Source organism: Mastigoproctus giganteus, chromosome 4 (genome assembly GCF_048544385.1).
Source record: "Mastigoproctus giganteus isolate SK-2022 chromosome 4, ASM4854438v1, whole genome shotgun sequence".
Taxonomy (NCBI): Eukaryota; Metazoa; Arthropoda; class Arachnida; order Uropygi; family Thelyphonidae; genus Mastigoproctus; species Mastigoproctus giganteus.
In genome coordinates, this window is record NC_143578.1 from 95,923,551 (window position 1) to 95,942,342 (window position 18,792).

At 37.3% G+C, this 18,792-nt stretch overlaps 1 protein-coding gene across 4 annotated transcripts in view; it reads right to left on the reverse strand.

The window, feature by feature from the left end:
- LOC150086925 (receptor-type tyrosine-protein phosphatase S-like) overlaps positions 1-18,792 on the reverse strand; it is a 1,004,071-nt gene that overhangs the window by 430,177 nt on the left and 555,102 nt on the right. The gene's annotated exons all lie outside the window — the stretch shown is intronic.

Genomic DNA, 18,792 nt, shown 5'->3' on the forward strand with positions numbered 1-18,792 from the left:
CAGCCATTATGTTCTGGCTCTTTAAGTGGTCTGATATCTTCCTGGTTATGCAGCTGGTCAGGATCTTGTACATTGTTGGGAAACAAGTGATTTGCCTATATTTCGCCAGGTTTCTTGTATCTTCGTCTTTAGGCTTCAGATATGTGATTCCTTGAGTGAGAACTTCGGAATTGTCTCTGGGTGCCTTATCATTCAGGTGAACTGCTCTACCAGTTGCTTGGTGCAAGTGAGCTTCTTGTACCAGTAGTTGTGCACGGAGTTTGCCAGTTGTGAGAGTTCTTGATCGTCTGTTTTACTTCTTCTTCCCGAATCTCCCACCCTCTCATTTCTTTTACATCCTTGGTTTTCTTGCATTCTAGTTCTATTCAGGGGGCTCGACTGTTATGTCTTACTTCCCTACTCCATATGTTTCCCCAGAACTCCTCAATAGTCTTCTGCTCAGGTGCTCCGTTCCCTTCTTTCCCATCTTCTCCGAGACTCCTGTATAAGCCTCTTTGGTCCTCATCGAAGATTCAGTTGTTTATTTTCCTCTGGGAGCTCTCTTTGTATCGGCGTAGTCTCTTGCTGAGTGCAAGGAGGTTCTGCTTCAATGTGTCTAAGTACTCTGCTATTCTCTGATTTTTTGTCTCATGTCTGCTGTGGATGCTGTCTCTCTTGAGGATGCTCTTCACTTTTCCAATTGATTTCTTACTCCTATTGCCCCATTGGTACTTGGTCAATTGGCCTATCTTGACTCTTAATTCGTCTATCTTCTGCTGAAGACTTCTTTCCCAAGCTGGCAGTTCCTTCTGTTTTCAGTTCTTCTGCTGCTGGTCTCTAGTTTCTCTTCCATTAATCCTCGGGGTTGCTACTTCAGCACAATACATGGCTGTGTGGATGGCCTCCAGTGTTGCACCATTGCTGTCAAGGTAATGCAGTATTATGTGCCGATTGAGGTGGTCGGTGACTCTCCAAAAGGATCTATTTGGCCTCGGTATCATGTGAATCTTTGTGGGGTCCATTCCTTCGAATTCTGTTAGGGCCTTCTTCCACTCATCCTCTATTCTGAATATATCACGACCTCATCTCTTTCCACTTCAGCTGCTGTGGGTTGTATTTCTTCTTGCTCTTCTTCCTCTGGTTCAGTGGTAGTATGTACTTCCTCCTCTGGTTTTGTATTCTTTATCCTTTGTAGTTGATCGCTCATGTCTTGCTTGATTTTATCCAATATTGAGGAGCTATCAGGTTCTTCGTGACGATGGTTCTTCTCTGGTCCACTATTCGCTGTTTGGTGACCTGAATATCCAGGAATCGTTCCAACCACTTGGTATGCAGTCTCACCCTATAAGTTGTCATATCGGTCTCCAGCTTCGTCATTTCGTAGTATGCTTGCATTATGTAGTACGTGATCATTTTGATGCTCCACTTCAAGCATTGGCATTTTCTCCCTTCCTAGGTGGTTATTAGTACAGTTGCGCAGGAAGCACTTACAGTTGGTGGGGCTGGATGGTTCTTACCCTTCTCTTATGGTAGCCATATGTGGGACAGTGCCCCTCGCTCCACTGTCTTCCTTGGGAGACCGTCTCTGATTTTTCGAACCGACCCCTCTGCCTAAGGCCTGAATGCAAATGACTTTATCCTGCACCACACTTGGTGCAGTATGATTAATATTTCTCTGCGACATCATCCATCTATGGAGTTGGACCTGTTTAGCTTCGGCTTATGTCCAGTGGTAGTTCTCGTGAGTGAGTCCCGCCAGGTGGGGCCACAATCTGCTTAGCCGCCATGGCGACCTTGTGGTAGGCCATTGGAGCAACTTTCACAATGTTTATTTATTTATTAATTTTTATTACTATTAATTTATTTATTATTATTATTCTAATTTTATTACTATTATTATACCAGTCTCCCAGTGTGATGGAGTCGCGTTCGCGTCTGCCAAGGCAGTATTCGAAACCAGGTCCATCAGGCTGGTAGTCCAGTGTCATAACCACTGGGCCATCGTGCCCCTTTTATTATTATTAGTAGTAGCCATATGATGAAAGGAAGCCTAAGGCTTATACTGCACCAGCCAAAAAAAATTTCCTGAGTTATCCTGAGAGAGAGAGAGAGAGAGAGAGAGAGAGAGAGGAGTCAAGAAGAAAGAGAAGGATGATGATATCCTGCTCAGGATCCTGGGTTCGCCATGCCCATACTCACCAGATGTGACCCTTTGGGGATATTATGTTGGCATTTCTCAATGTTCAGTTCTTTGTCCCACTCTTGTCTTCTTGTATATTAATCACCTTCTTCCATGGATTGAAGAAATACTATTCATAGTTTTGCTGATAATAGCTTCTCACCAGTGGGAGGGCTGGTACCTTGGTGTTGTAATGATGACAACCCAGTTATGAAGTATAACTCCACAATATACCTGATGGTGTGTACTAGTTATCTGGCTGAGAGCATTTTGGAGATAAAGCATTACTATTAACATTAGTAAAGGCACATGATGCAAGAAAGCAAGCTTATACAGCATCAGCCAAAAAAAAAAAAAAAAAAAAACTTTCTCATTTCACCCATCCACTTGCTCCAAATGTTTCTCTATTTCTGCCGTGAATCTACTTAAGCTATCAACTTCTACAACAACAGTTAGAAGTTTGTTCCAGCAATCAACCACCTGCTGGCTAAAGGAAAACTTCTGCACATCTATTCTAATTTATGATTTTATTAGAATTTATGCCCTCTCAGGCGATTATTCTGAGCAAGAGGAAGAATCCAATCAGCACTTATGGGATTCTTCAAGGTGATCAATGTGAGGTGATCAATCAGCATGTGATCTGATTGAACACCTCACAGGTGCCTAGTCTCCAGACACTGTAATTTGCAAAAATTAAATCTTGTTCGTAAGAGCAACCCTTTGTTCCATTCACTAATCTTGTTGCCCTTCTCTGCACTCATTCCAACAGCTCTACATCCTTCTTAAAATGAGGCCTCCAGACCTGTATACAGTATTCAATGTATGGCCTGACCATTGCCTTATACAAGGGGATAATCACCTCCTTATCCCTGCTAGAAAATTTCCTGTATATCAATGGCAAGACACCATTAGCTACTCTAGCAGAGGCACTTCTGTAGCCAGGTGGGTAGGAGCAGGAATGGGTAGCACATGCTTCTTGATTAGACTGGGGTTAGAGCAATATGGCCTTATTTGCTAATGCTCCCCGCCGCAATATTCCCCGGAGCAATATGGCCTTAGTTGCTAATGCTCCTAAAAAAAAACAAATAACAACAACTCTTGCAGACTGTCTGCACTGTTCATAAAACTTCATATCTGCCTGCACAATTACCCCCAAGTCTCTTTCATTCTCCACTTCCCTGAGTGTAGTACCACACAGTTGATACGTTACTCTGGGGTTACTGCTTCCCATATGCAGTACTTTACATTTGTCAATGTTAAACTTCAGTTGCCACCTCTCCGCCCTGAGGCGCCTCCGTAGCCAGGTGGGAAGGAGCAGCAGTGCATAGCACACGCTTCTTGATTAGACTGGGGTTCGAGCCCGTCACCACCAAATACGGAGAATGCGGAAAGGTCAGGGAATGACCACTGCATATCCCGGAGCAATATGGCCTTAGTTGCTAATGCTCCTAAAAACCAAATAACAAACAAACAAACAAACAAACCTCTCTGCCCATCTGCTCAACTTTTGTAGATCCTGTGGCAGCAGTTGTTGTTGTTATTTGGTTTTTAAGAGCATTAACTAAGGTCATATTGCTCCGGGATATGCGGTGGTCATTCCCTGACCTTTCCGCGTCCTCTTTATTTGGTGGTGACGGGCTCGAACCCCAATCTATTCAAGAAACGGTGGCAGCAGTGTACTGTCATTAGTGTCATTAATACTAATGTCTCTCTGTCTTCTCCCACTCAACATTCCTTTATCCATAGCAGCTGTGGTGCCTCCGTAATCAGGTGGGAAGGAGCAGCAGTGCGTAGCACATGCTTCTTGATCAGACGGGGGTTCGAGCACGTGACCACCAAATACGGAGGATGTGGAAATGTCAGGAAATGACCACTGCATATCCCTGGAGCAATATGGCCTTAGTTGCTGATGCTCCTAGAAACCAAATAACAACAACATAACAACAAAATCCATAGCATCGATTTTCCTCCAATCCCACACTGCTCCAATTTGTGCAGCAGTATTCCATGTGCAACTGTATCAAAAGTCTTTCTAAGATCCAAATATATGATATCAAAATTATTCTTTGCATCCAGTTCCTTTGTGACCATAACATTGTATCCAATCAAATTGGTCAGACAAGACATCCCCTTAACAAACCCATGCTGTGTCCGAGTTATAAATGAAGTCTTGTCTAGATGATCCTGCAGTGCTTCTTTAACCAGTGCCTCCATTAATTTTCCTGGAACAGAAGTTAAACTCACAGGTCTATAATTACTTGTGTCAGCCTTTGTGAATTGGGGTCACATTTGCACATCTCCAGTCTATTAGTCCTGAGTCCAAGAAAGCTCTCATAATTATGGCTAAGGGTTTGCTTACTTCCTTTGCTGCCTCCTTTAATATAACTGGATAAATCCCATCCCCCCCCTTTCTTGTGTTTATCTTCAACAATTTCTCCTCCACTTTACTCTCAGTTATTACAAGATTATCTAGCTTACTGCCAGAGTTGAATACATCTCTGGCATTCCCCTCGCTGAATAACTCCTCATGTGTGAATGTTGATGCAAAATATTCATTTAGTTTGTTAGCTACCTGAGCAGGATCATCAACAGTTGAACCATCGATATCAAGTGGACCAATCTGATTAATCCCCTTCCTTCTAGAGTTTACATAAGAAAAGAACTCTTTACTGTTTTTCTTTGCATCCTTTGCCAAAGATTTCTCGTAATCTGCCTTCGCCTGCCTAACCTCCTTTGTAACTTGGTTACAGATCAACTTATATCTATATGTATCCCAAGCATTTTTCTTCTCTGTCACATGTCTCATTAGTTCATCTGACATCAATTTAGGCCTAAACCTTGAACAATATTCAATAGTCCGCATTGAATGACACCAAAATTTGTTCGGGGAAATGAAGGGAAAGGCGAAATAAGTGATTTCCGACCAGCCCTGTGAACTACTTTCAGTAATTCTTGAGGTTGCTCGGAAAACGCCGTTTACACGAACCGTACGACCTAGAACGATGAAACCAATGGCATTCGACGTGGACGGTGAATCTATTGATAACTGCTGGTTTTAAACTAAACGTATCATAATAGTTCTTTTATAATCAGGAGGAAAAACTGTTTTTCCAGTTTTTCCTGGACCGTTCTTAAATTTCGTGTGATATCTGCGTAAAAAAGGTATATTTTTACTGTCCTCCTCAGTCCGCATCGAATGGCATTAAAATTTGTTCGGGGAAATGAAGGGAAAGGCGAAATCAGTGATATCCGACCAGCCCTGAGAACTACTTTCAGTAATTCTAGAGGTTGCTCGGAAAATGCCGTTTACCCGAACCGTACGGGATAGAACGATGAAACCAATGGCATTCGACGTGCACGGTGAAACTACTGATAAATACTGGCTTTAAACTAAATGGATCATAATAGTTCTTTTGTAATTGCGAGGAAAAACCGAATTTTTCCAGTTTTTCCTGAACCGTTCTTAAATTTCGGGGGATATCTGCGTAAAAAAATATATTATTACTGCACTCGTCAGTCCCCATCAAACGATACCAAAATTTGTTTGGGGAAATGAAAGGAAAGGCGAAATCAGCGATTTCCGACCAGCCCTGAGAACTGACTAAACAAATTCTACAGGCTGTTTGGAAAAGGCGTTTTTTGCAAACCGTACGAGCTAGAATGATGAAACCAATGGCATTCGACCTGGACAGTAAAACTCTTGATAACTGATGGCTTTAAACTCAACGTATCATAATAGTTCTTTTGTAATCGGGAGGAAAAATCGGATTTTTCCAGTTTTTCCTGGACCGTTCTTAAATTTCGTGGGATATCTGTGTAAAAAAGGTACATTATTACTGTCCTCGTCAGTCCGCATCATATTTCTTAGTTGGTATGTAAAGCCTAATAGCTTCCAAGATAAGTTCTTTGAATGCTTCCCATTTTGAATTTGCTGTTGGTAACATCATCAATCGGTCCCACTGTATAAAATTTAAATACTGTCTCAGACCCTCGTAGTCACCTTTACGAAAGAAATAACCCTTCCCTTTACCCCTGATGGTAGTTACCTCTTTGAGTAAATCCCACTTCAGCACACTGTGATCACTGCCACCTAGTTGTTCCTCTATCTGCAGATTATTAATGCATGAAGAATCACTACTGATAATCAAATAAAGAGTATTATTCCCTCTAATTGCTTCCCGAACATGCTGATGTAGAAAACAATCATCCAATAAATCCACAAAAGCCTTGCTAGTGTGTGAGTGACCAAACCACAAATTCCAGTCACTATCTGGGAAATTAAAATCCCCCATTATAAGACTCTGCTTTACTGGCCCACTCTATTTCCCTGTACAGTTTCTTATTATACTCATCAGAGTCATTACGCCTATAGCACACTCCTACTCTCAATTTTGATCTCCCAGTGCTTATGTCACACCAAACTGATTCGACACTGCACTGTCCAGCGATGTCGACTGGCTTCACTTCCTTGGATTTTATGTGTTTCTTAACTAATACCATAACCCCTCCTCCCTTCCTATCCTGTCTATCCTTTCTGTAGACATTGTACTCCCCAAATTCCAGTTCTGCATTCCTTATATCTGTGTGACACCACGTCTCTAATATCCCAACAATATCCACCTTTGATGCTTTGAGCAATACCTCAAATTCATCAAATTTATTTACCAAACTCCTAGCATTGGTGTACATGCAAGTATACATGCACCTGTTCTTTTTCTTAGCGACCCTAACACAACCCATGTGTTTACTTGTACCGCAATGACTCCCAGCAGTCTCTGAAATATCCTGGATCTTGTTTTCCAGGCTTCTGCTCATTACAATAGAAGCAGTGCAAGAATCACTTTCACCTCTGCCAGTGGCTACTGTTAATCTATTAGTCCTTGTATCCCCCCCAAGCTAGTAGTTTTCCGACCAACCTAACGCTGCCTCGATAGCATCAGGAAATATTCTTGCACCCTTTCTATTTAAGTGTATCCCATCCAGTGGTGGGATTCAAAGAATTTAACAACCGGTGCGCTGCCCTGTTGACCGTTGTGAGGGCCTAACTCCAATATACGGTGCCCCCCCCCTTGTAATTGGCTGTCAGAATTGGGGAAAGCAGTGATTGACAGGTTGTGACCCTATCTACTGACTGCATCCCCTCTTCGTTTCATGCGGACATCACGTGATACGTCACTGGAGTGCTAAATGCGAAATTAGTTGCGTATTCTTTCTTTTGCTGGTTTCTACTGTGTACGGTGCTCAGCTACTACTTGTTGCTTTGCTGCTAATTGCCTCGTGGTCCTGAGTTTGTGTCGTTATCCCGTTCCACTGATGAGGTGAGTTTAGTTTGATTTGTATTTCTGTGTTATTTTCACGTATCATTAACCTAGTATTGTGTCCGTTGCGTTCTTTTCAAAAAAAATTTCTATGTTGCCGTTTTGTACTTATGCAAAGAGCAATTTTATTGTTTTGTTGCACGTGTTAATTAACTTTCGTTTATGTTTAGCAAAAAAAAGGTTATGTTTTTATGCGACATCGTGAATGATTCAAGCAAAAACCAGTCGTTGGACGAAAAAAATATATATAATGGGAGTTACATTTTTAATTGCCTTTCATTTGTGTTTAATGAAAATTGGTTAGGTTTTTAGGTTATCTTTTTACGTGACTTCGGGAGTTATTTGCTGAAAATTGGTCATTTACTGCGTCTCATTATTTTTATTTTGTTTTGAAAAAGAAATTAGTGTGTTATTTTTACGTATAATTATTTTGGTTGCTGCTCCAAAAAAATTGTTGTATTGCCGTTAATTTCGTTGTTTTTCAGTTCCGCCATACTGTTATGTCGCATGACATTCGCCACATGCAGTTGTCGAGAAGAAGAGAGGGAACGCAGTGAGTGGGCGGAGTTACAAACTGTACGTCACTGCTTTCTCCCTCTTCTTCTTGACGTGATTTTCAAAGGGGCACCGTGTTCTGGATTTTTCCGTTCTAAGTATAAAAAAACTATATACGGAAAGGTAGTTTATTTCATGCACTTAATACTTAAAAAAGAACAATAAAAGAGGTCCACAAAACTAGATTATGTTATAAGAAAGTTTTTTAAAATATTAATGAAAAAATATTAAATAATACCAGACAAAAAACAATAAAACTGTTATTTAAGATATTTCCATATTGCTTCTTGATTGGCGTCCTCACTTGCAATTTTCTTCGCTTTTATCCGAGCATCATCTGCTGAGTGATTTATCCTTAACCATCTTTTCACTGTAGGAGTAGGATCCCATTCCTTTAGAGGTAGGCCGATTAGTCTAATAGTCATTGTGTTTGATATATTAGAAACAGTTAGGCGAGTTCTCTTCTCTGAACATATTATGTTCATCTTTGAAAAAATCCCTTTCTGCTTCTGCTGAACTTACAGCAATTGTTCTGACAATATTTTTAGCTCTTTGAACACTTTCAGGAATTGCATAATTCTGGGAATTTTTTAAAACGTTTTCCACAAAATCTCATTATTAATATCATTAAAAATTGATAATCATTAATATCAATTTGGTAATTAAAAATGTCATTAAATACGAGCAATTGTTCTTCAGCTGTTTTTCATGGAACTAGTACTTCTTCAATATTCCAGTAATCTGGCTCCAAAAAATTGAGAAATTGTAATTTATTCCTATCTTGAAATTGGCTACAACTTGCTTTTAAATGTTCACACTCCATTAGTCTTTTTTTTTTCAAATTTGTTACGATGTTTGCTAAAAGTCTTTCCCAAGGAAGACCGACAAATCGATGATTTTCTACAAATTTTATATTTTTGAAGGTTTCTGAAGTAATTAATTCATCAACTTTTTTTTCGTATGGACCCTTTTCCTTTCCAAGCATTTTAAATGCTTTAATAGATCTTATCACGAGTTTTTCAGCCTTTATTATGTCTATATTTCTTGCTTGCAGTGCATTTGAAAGAAGAGAAATTTCGTTTAAAATATCAATCATCAATGCGAAATCATCATTTATAAAATATATATTTTCAAGATGGGCAGCCATACCTAAGTACTTTTTATTTGAATAAAAATAGTGATGTAGCACTGGATAAGCACTCCACACAGCTAGGGTTGACCTTAAACTACAGGCATCCCATCTTGGTCACAAAACTCTACCGATCTTTATAATTTCAATTCCAAGTTGTTCGGATATTTTGGAAAGTTCAATTTGGTTCTTATTGGATTGATGAAAAATAGTGTATATCTTATCAATAAATATTTTAAAATGATTTACTTGCTTTATTTCCTTTATCGAATCATCTAAAACAAGATGGAGGTGATGATTTAAACAGAGCCATATTATTATGTTTGGAAACTGTTTTGCAATCCTAGTGCTCACTCCACATTTTCTCCAAAGAATAAAGCTGGCACCATCGGAGCAAAATCCTATTAAATTTTTTTCTAGGTAGTTCTTAGTAAGTCCAACATTATTTAAACTTTCCATAACTGAAGAACATATTGTCTCTGCATCTTCTTTTTCCAATTCAACTAGTTCAATGAAAATTGTTGATGTAACTGAATCCAAGGCCAATTCTAATACAACAAATTCTGATTTTGGTTTCTTATTGAAAAAATCTGTCAAACTCTGTTGCCTTTTCATCCTTTTAAGGGCTACTGAAAAAAATGTTTAAAATGTTTTATTTTAATATATTATAGAGCAGGAGCGGATATGTGCCTATATATTTGAATATTTTTACTGGTTCTGTCCACGTATGGTCATAGCATAAACTTTTATAAATAAAGCCCTATGCTTATATCATTGATAAACATCAGTCAGAACATACATTTTCTTCATTTTATCGATACTAAATGAAAATTTCTTGCTGAATTAATAAATGGCATAGGCTATGCAGATTAAATATGATAGAATACCAGGTGCCCACCTCAGAGAGAACCCTGATCAAAAGTTCCATTTTAACAACCGGTTCGCCGAACTCAACAAAAAATTAGGTATCGGTTCTGCTGAACCGGTGCGAACCGACTGAATCCCACCACTGATCCCATCCCTGTAGAAGCAGGCCCTTCTGTTAACAAGTACAGACCAGGCTGAAAAAAATTCTACCCCTTGAGCCTTGCACAATCTTTCCAGGGCCGAATTGATCGACAAGGCTCTCATCATATACTCCCTCCTATCGTGTCTGGGCAGAATTGCAGACACTTTCAATTTCAATTTCATTAGCCCGTGTATCCCTTGAAGCTAGCAGTTTTCTGACCAACCTAACACTCTTTGATAGTATCAGCCAATATTCCTGCACCCTTTATATTTAAGTGTATCCCATCCCTGTAGAAGCAATCTCTTCTGTTAACAAGCACAGACCAAGCTGAGAAAAATTCTACCCCTTGAACCTTGCCCAATCTCTCCAGGGTCGAATTGATTGACAAGGCTCTCATCATATACTCCCTCCTATCGCGTCTGGGCAAAATTGCAGACACTTTCAAATTCAACCCTAACTCACAGCTTTTTTTCAACATTGAACTGTACTTGTTAAGGAATTCCACTGGTCTCCTACTCTTAATATCATTAGTGCCAATGTGTACAACAATATCACCTTTTGTGCCCTGAAATGATGAAATCTGCTCTACAACGTCATCAACCTTTGCCCCTGGCAGACATACCCTGGTCCTGTTCCACCTATCCTTTTTGCACAATATATTCCCTGTTTCCCTGACAATAGAGTCACCCACAACAACTGGTTCCTGTGGGACCAGCGCATTCTGCCTTGGGGGTTGCCACTGTGTTGCATGATGTTCAAGTGCTAGCTCGGGCATTGATGTGGGCAGCTGAGAGCTTGATAGGCCCATCAATTTAAATCCTTCGAGGGCATCTACCCTTCCTTCAAGCTCTCATATAGGCCCATAATAAAGCTGAGTTGGTATCTGATTTCCTCACGCTCCTTACATCGCGCACACACAAAGACATTTCTCTTGGCAATATCATGTCCCATTCCTGATTGCTCCATAAACATAAAACAAACAGTACATTTGAAAATGCTGTGATTCAGAGGACAATGCCCCCCCTCAGTTCTCCCCTGAGCCACAGCACTCTCATTAGCTTGAGCCTGATTTCCATTCAGTTTCAAATAAAATTTCAATTTCAATACAAAAATATAACTTATAACCCTAAAGTTATATCCCAATGCAGTTATAACGTTATATATATATATATATATATATATTTCGGTATTGAGTATTATCTCCAAGTTACGTCATATGAATTTCGTATTTCCTATCAAGTTATATGTATTAATTTATAATGTTACATTTGTAAAATCTAAGTCGTTATATGTATTTAGTTAAAAAATTATGTAAAATCTAATTATTTATAACAGAATTAAATTTAAGTATCTAGTGCTACTCCCATGGTTTGAACTCTCCACTAGCTATCTATGCCAAATCACTGATTTCAAAAGTTCTACGAATATCACTGTCCTACATTATGATCTATGTGACAAGTTAAATTTTTAAATCACGTAAGTAGTGCTACTATTCATGATTTATAATCCTCTGCTAATACCGATTACACTGCCACAAGCTACGCAGTAAACCAGCAGAAATACAAAAACAACGGTGGTAATTCAAATGCTACTATCGATACAATGCCAGCAGAAATTGACTGTGGTTTTACATGCAATTACAAGGCTGAGCAAAAAACAAATGCACTGATTTAATCAGCAAATCCCTAAAAAACTATACTACTAAATTTAAATCAAACGTTATACAAAAACAACAATCTCAAATCAATAAATAAAAAATTTCCCTTAGTGGCTTTAAATGTGTCTAGCTCCCACTAGCCTTGTCAGCAATCTTTTTTTTTTTTTTTTTCACTGAATTACGTTTACTGAATCGGTAAATACAAATTTTACTGGATTAGTAAACTTTGAGACAACATGAGGCTGTATCCCTAAAATCCTTTCAGTATATATTCTACTTGTGACCTTTGGCTGGTTGCTTGACTGCCGTTGGGCCAGTCATGGTAGACACATGCAACCAACCACAGAATAGGAAAACTTAACCATGACCATGCTGGCTGTTGTTGAGCTACTGGCATCTGCACATCTTCCTCCCACAATCATTCCAAGTTCAAAGTGGGAAAGTTCTTGACACCATCCCATTCTTCCTTACAGATACTCAAAAACTGAACACCACATGTGCAAACAACAATCTTATTTATTATTATTATTATTATTATGATTATCATTATATCAACTATTTTCGAATCTAAGCCTTCATCAGCATCACAGACCAGTCCAATCGTACACCAGGAGGTGTTGCTAATGGAAAGCAAACTCAGGTGTATAATTTTGTGTGTATTGTTTTATTTATAAATTCACTATGATAGGATTTATTTACTACATGGAACCACATATATGTAACTTAAAACAAAAATATTGGAATTGAGGTGGTAAAAGAGAAATAGTGTTGCAAATGAAATGAAAGTATTAGCTGAAATGAAGACTAAGAAAGATCTTTCCTCTTTGGCTTCAAAGCAACACAGTCACAAATTAATAAATATCAGTTCGAATCACAAGTCAGAAGTTGGGGCGAATATGAATATTATCGATTAGATGCAGAGTTTATAAGGAGCAAAGTACTTTACAACAAATGAGTTGAGCTTTGAATATTTGGATAGTGATATGGGTTCATATGATCTGGAAGATTTTACATTTCACAAGTCAGTTTGTACAATCAGAGATCATATGCTTGATTCTATGGTCATATTTGGAATTTGATAATAAGAGTATTCCAAGAATATGAGAAGAAATTACATTGTATTTCTCACTTTGCTGTTGAACTATGAAATGTGCTCATTGATCTGGAGGACAGCACAGTTTTGAGCCATAATAGTAATAATAGGGTTGACTACAAATCATCTAGTTTGATCAATGATGTTCACAAATTTAACTATTAATATTTTCTTGCTCTCATTCATGATGATGTAAGTCAGTTGTTAAGTCAGAGCAGGAACCTACAAGAGAAAACTGAATCACTTCATAGTGCATATCCTGGGAGTGAAGAAAGGTTAATTCAGCTGGTGAAAAACCACTACCGATATTTTTAATTCTATACAATGTTCATGACCCAATTCTACAGAAAAGAGAGAATGCAGTTTCTCTCATTCAAATGAGGTGAATCGGCTTGATTCTTATGTTGAATCAAGTTTGGGTCATTTTATGATAGCAATATGGCTGACTATCTCCCATTCATCTTTTGAGCAATGCTATGAAAGATGTTGCTTTGTCTGGGGATGCTTAGAAAACTTGTCTGGCAAATTCTAGTACACAACAGTTATTGAGGCAGGTCCTAAGTGTACTTATAGATCCAGCAGTGATATTAAAACAAGTTTTTAACTCGAAATTAAAGAAAACTTACATGCACTTAAGGTCAAGGATGTTTGTGATGTTGAATAAAGTTCCATAACTGATGTTGAATAAAGTTCCATAACTGATGTTGAATAAAGTTCTACAGCTAAAGGTGGTCCAATGAAATGTCAAGGTAAGAAAGACCAGTTTCTGAAGCAACATTTCTGGAATTTGATAGACATGACTCTTCACATGATCTAGAAGATTTTACATTTCACAAGTCAGTTTGTACAATCAGAGATCATATGCTTGATTCTATGGTCATATATGGGTGTTCTATGGGTGTTCCTATACAATTTTAAAATATTAGCATTACTAGAGGCATATGATGCAAGAAAGCGAGTTTATACAGCATCAGCCAGAGGAAAAAAAAAAAACCTCCCCATTTCACCCATCTATCCACTCCAAAAGTTTGCACAGTTCTTCCTTGAATTTATTTAAGCTATCAACTTCCACAATGACCAATGGAAGTTTGTTCTAATATGCAAGACTTAGCAGAAGATAGAGATTATTACATAGACTGAGGGTGACATCAGCAGAATCTGTACACAAGTACCTATCATTAGGGCACTCCGTAGCCATGTGGGAAGGAGCAGCAGCGCATAGCACACGCTTCTTGATTAGACTGGGGTTCGAGCCTGTCACCACCAAATATGGAGAATGCGGAAAGGTCAGGGAATGACCACCGCATATTCCCGGAGCAATATGGCCTTAGTTGCTAATGCTTTTTTTAAAAAAAAAAAAACCTATCATTAGCAGTATTTATTCAAGAGATGTTGGAATAACAGCACATCAGTGTGAAGATTGTAGACACCAACAAATATTCTTGATAGAACTGTGTTCACATTGTTCTATTAAATTTAATGTACAGCACAATCAATATTTATCAATGTCACTTAGGAACACCACTACTAATGGAGAAATTCTTCTTTCCATACAAAAATTGTTTGCGTTTTTTTTGTAAAAAGTGTTAGATTGCATTTTGACAATTTTTGAAAAGTGAACAGTCCAAACATAGCATTTCCTACAAGAACTGCTGTGTAATTCTATGTGACTACTGTGTGAACTGGTTTCTGGCAGCAAACACATTTTCTGTGTGAACTGGTTTCTGTCTGGCAGCAATCACAAAACAGAAAATGAACCAAAGCATATATGACTCCCATTTTTCATTACATCCCTTTTTTTTACATCACTTTTAATAAGAAGCAGGTTGGATTTTAAGTTAATTATAATAATGAAATGCAAGTTTATTTTCCTAACTTTAATTAGTGTCTCAGTAACAAATATTTGAAAATATATAAGAAATGCATATCTCAGAATACATATGTGAAACTCAACTTCAAAAGTTGTTTATTATTATTATGATTATCATTATTTTTTAAATTTAATTTAATTTATTATTCAAGCCAGAAGAGTCTTTCTGCACAAGTGAGGATGAATAACATACCAAAAATTATAAACTTGCTTCAAATGTTTAGGAATGCTTTCACCAGAAGTGAAATTCAGAAGTTAATTTTTTTTTAATTCATCAATTTGTCTTCTTTCAAAATTTGACCATGAACACAAATTTAATACAAGCCAATGGCATTCAATAGTAATCATTTGTGTTTTACAATTTAGTAAACTCTTAAAAGTGCTCACGTTGCATTTCTCATCACTTCTAACCTCTTCGTCTTCTTCCTTATTAAAAGGTTGCCACTGGTTTCTACCAGTCACATTTAACCAAAACAGTCAACACACACACGTGCTGCACTTCTTTCTTTCTTTCTAGATAGTAATAAATATCCACCAAATATTCATCCACTTTCACAGGAAGGAATGCAGTCCTCTTTTCAGCATACTAATTAATAACATGACAAGAACACCTATAACCAACAAGTGTTTAATTTCCTCTTTTAATATCCTTGCGGTTTTAGTTTTTAGGACTAACATAGCAGGTTCATTATCAGAACTACATGTCAGACAGCTTTTGAAGGAATCCCACATGCTTTCCTGTTTTTCAGAAGAAGATGCCCAGCAGTGTCCAATGCTAGCACTGAGACCAAGCTTCTTTGAATTTGATTATTCCTTTTAATTACAAAAATTCACCATAATGGGATACTGCTTGGAATCATTTTGATTAATGCCATCTGTTGCAATCGAAAATGGCCCATTTTCAGAACCATCACTACCACTTCTTTCCCTATACATCCAATTTCAGTAACATGCCTTTGCTTTTTTTCTTCCATAATTATAATTTCTGCTATTTTACTATCGAGAAACATATTTCAAACATGCTTACATGATCAGAACAACTCAGAGGAAGATAATGTTCTATGACAGAAGATATAAATAAATATTCAGCACAGATATCATTATCACTACGAAATACAGTGATCCTTCGATTAGTGTGTGCTTAATGCATCTCGCAAAAGTGTCACACTAATTGAAAGAGCATTAATCGAACTTAATTACCTATGGAAAATAATATAATTGGTTCAGTGACTTTTTTATTTAGTCTTGAAAATATACAGTAGTGTATTTTTTAAATTTTTTTTCAACAAATTATAATTACAAAGCACAATAAAAAATAAACAAAATTAAAAAGTAAAATAAAGGAAAATATTCTACTTTTTAAAAATAATTTAGTAAGTGTAGTTTGATGTGTATTCTTCTTCCTCTTATCGTACATCTGTCGATAGGGAATTAAAGCTTCTTCCACTTTTCGACAAATTTGACTGCTGCGTTCTACATTACTGCTGCTTAAAACCTTCAATAGTGTGAAAAATCTCATCAAACTCCTTTCGAGTGACCTCTTTCTTGTGGGTAGGAGTTGCATCGCCTTGACAATCATCGGCAACTTCGTACTCTCGTAGGGTATCTAAATTTAGAAGATCACTATTGCTCAGTTCTTTGGAATAGGATTCAATTAATTCTTGAACATTTTGGTTGTCTAACTCAACAAACCCAAGGTCCTTTCCAATGTGAGTTATTTCTTCAACACCTTCCATTTCTTTTGGAACGCCTTTAAATTCAGTTGCACAGTGAAGAAGAAGATGCTTCCACACGGCTCTCATATTGCTTGATGTAAGTTCAAGCCATGACTGATGAATGTTTTCAATGGCATCCTTGATGTTATACTTTTTCCAGAATTCTATCAATGAAATTGCATTATTTCCAGATGTTGCTTGAATTGCCTGTTTAAAAGTTTCGATAGGCTCTTGATCTATTGGTTGCAGCAAGGAAGTTGTATTAGGTGGAGGTAAAAATATCACTTTGATATTTTCACACAAGGAATCAAGAGCAATGGGATGACCAGGAGCATTGTCCAAAATTAATAAAGCTTTAAAATCAAGATTATTTTTTCTGCAATAATTTTCAACTGTTGGGCAAAAATAGTCTGCGAACCATTCTTCGAATAGAGCTTTAGTTATTATTATTATTATTATTAGCCATATGGTGTAAGGAAGCCTGAGGCTTATGCTGCACCAGCCAAAAAAAAAAAAAAAAAATCCTGCATTACCCTGAGAGAGAGAGAGAGAGAGAGAGAGAGAGAGAGAGAGAGAGAGAGAGAGAGAGAGAGAGAGAGAGAGAGTCAGAAATAGAAGGAAATCACCAAGAAAGCAAGAAAAAGAAGAATGATGATATTCAGCTCAGGACCCTGGGTTTTCCAAGCCTATACTCACCAAATGTGAGCCCCTGGGTTATCCATGCTTTCTTGTTAGATCATGAAATTATGGGGAGTGATCTTTGATTTAAGCCTTTAAGAGCCCTAGAATTCTGTGCACGTTAAACGAGCATGGGCTTTAATTTTAAATCTCCCTCAGCATTACCCCCTAATAAAAGTGTAAGCCTATCTTTGGCGACGTTATAACCAGGTTTTTATTTTTCTGTTTTAGCCAAGAAAGTCTTAGAAGGCATTTGCTTCCAGAACAATCTGGATTCATCAACATTAAATATTTGTTGATCACTATAACCTACTTCTTACACAATTTCCTTCGAAGTGTCTGGATATTTTTGAGCTGCCTCTTTATCTGCACTTGCAGCTTCACCTGCGATTCGGACATTATGCAAGTTGGTTCTTTTTTTAAACCTCTCAAACCATCCAGAACTAGCACCGAATTCTTCTTTGTCTCCTTTTTCATCTTCTGTAGCCTTTTCTTTCAAAGATGAGAAGAGACAATGCTTTTGATTTAATAATATCAGTACTTAGCAGGATTTGTTTTTGATTACAATCTTCAATCCAAATAGACAACAGTCGCTCATTTCAATCACTGTAAGGCTTCTTTTTCGAGTTGTTTGCATAAATTCGGAACTTACCGCAACCTTACCTTTTTCTTTGTACTCATCTACTTTGCTCAAAATTGCTCATATTGTTGATTTACCATCCCATGGTCCCATCTTATTTTTACTCTACTATGACCATGTTGATGCTTTTTTATTTCTAGTTTTTCTTCTAAGGAAATAACTTTTTGACTCTTCTTTATATGACCACTTTTTACTTCACTATTTCTTTTTCTCATAGCTGAGAGTAAATTACATATTAGCTAAACTTTAAGAAAAAAAATATATACATATATATATGTATTGTTAGCAGTTGATACAGGTGTTTGGCATCTGCTAAATTAATTTAGCAGACAACCATACATACATAAGAAAACACGCGGTTTATAAAGAAAATATTTTCTTTCAATTTTTTTTCAGATTTCAGTTATATGAAATTAAAGCAGTGACTAAATTAATGCTTTAAAAATATGGACTTGCATTATAGCTACCACATTAATCGAATTTTTGTACCGCACTAATTGATTTTTGTTATCAAAAAAATTTAGCAATTAATCAAACGTGCATTAATTGAGGGATTACTGTACTATATCACTATGAATTACTAAATCATCACTACAAACTGCAACACTTATTTTTGCATTTCTTTCTACACACTGCACACTATCCTTATGCTTTTGTTTGAAAATACATGATTATATCACCTTACCACCACTTGAAAGAGAAAAATCACATCTACATACAATACATGCTACATTTCAATTTCAAGCTGTGGGAAAGATGTAAAATCTGAAAAAGATCATACAATACAGGGAAAATTCTGAAAATATGTCATTTGAAATTAACATGGTATTTCTTTGGCATGTTACTGAAAGAATTTTTTTAATTATCTTTGCAGAATGCAAATGCAATGAAATGGTAAGATATTATAGAGAACAAAGTTCTCTATAATGGTCTGTGTATCATGTTTCTGTTATGCAGATATAGATGAGCA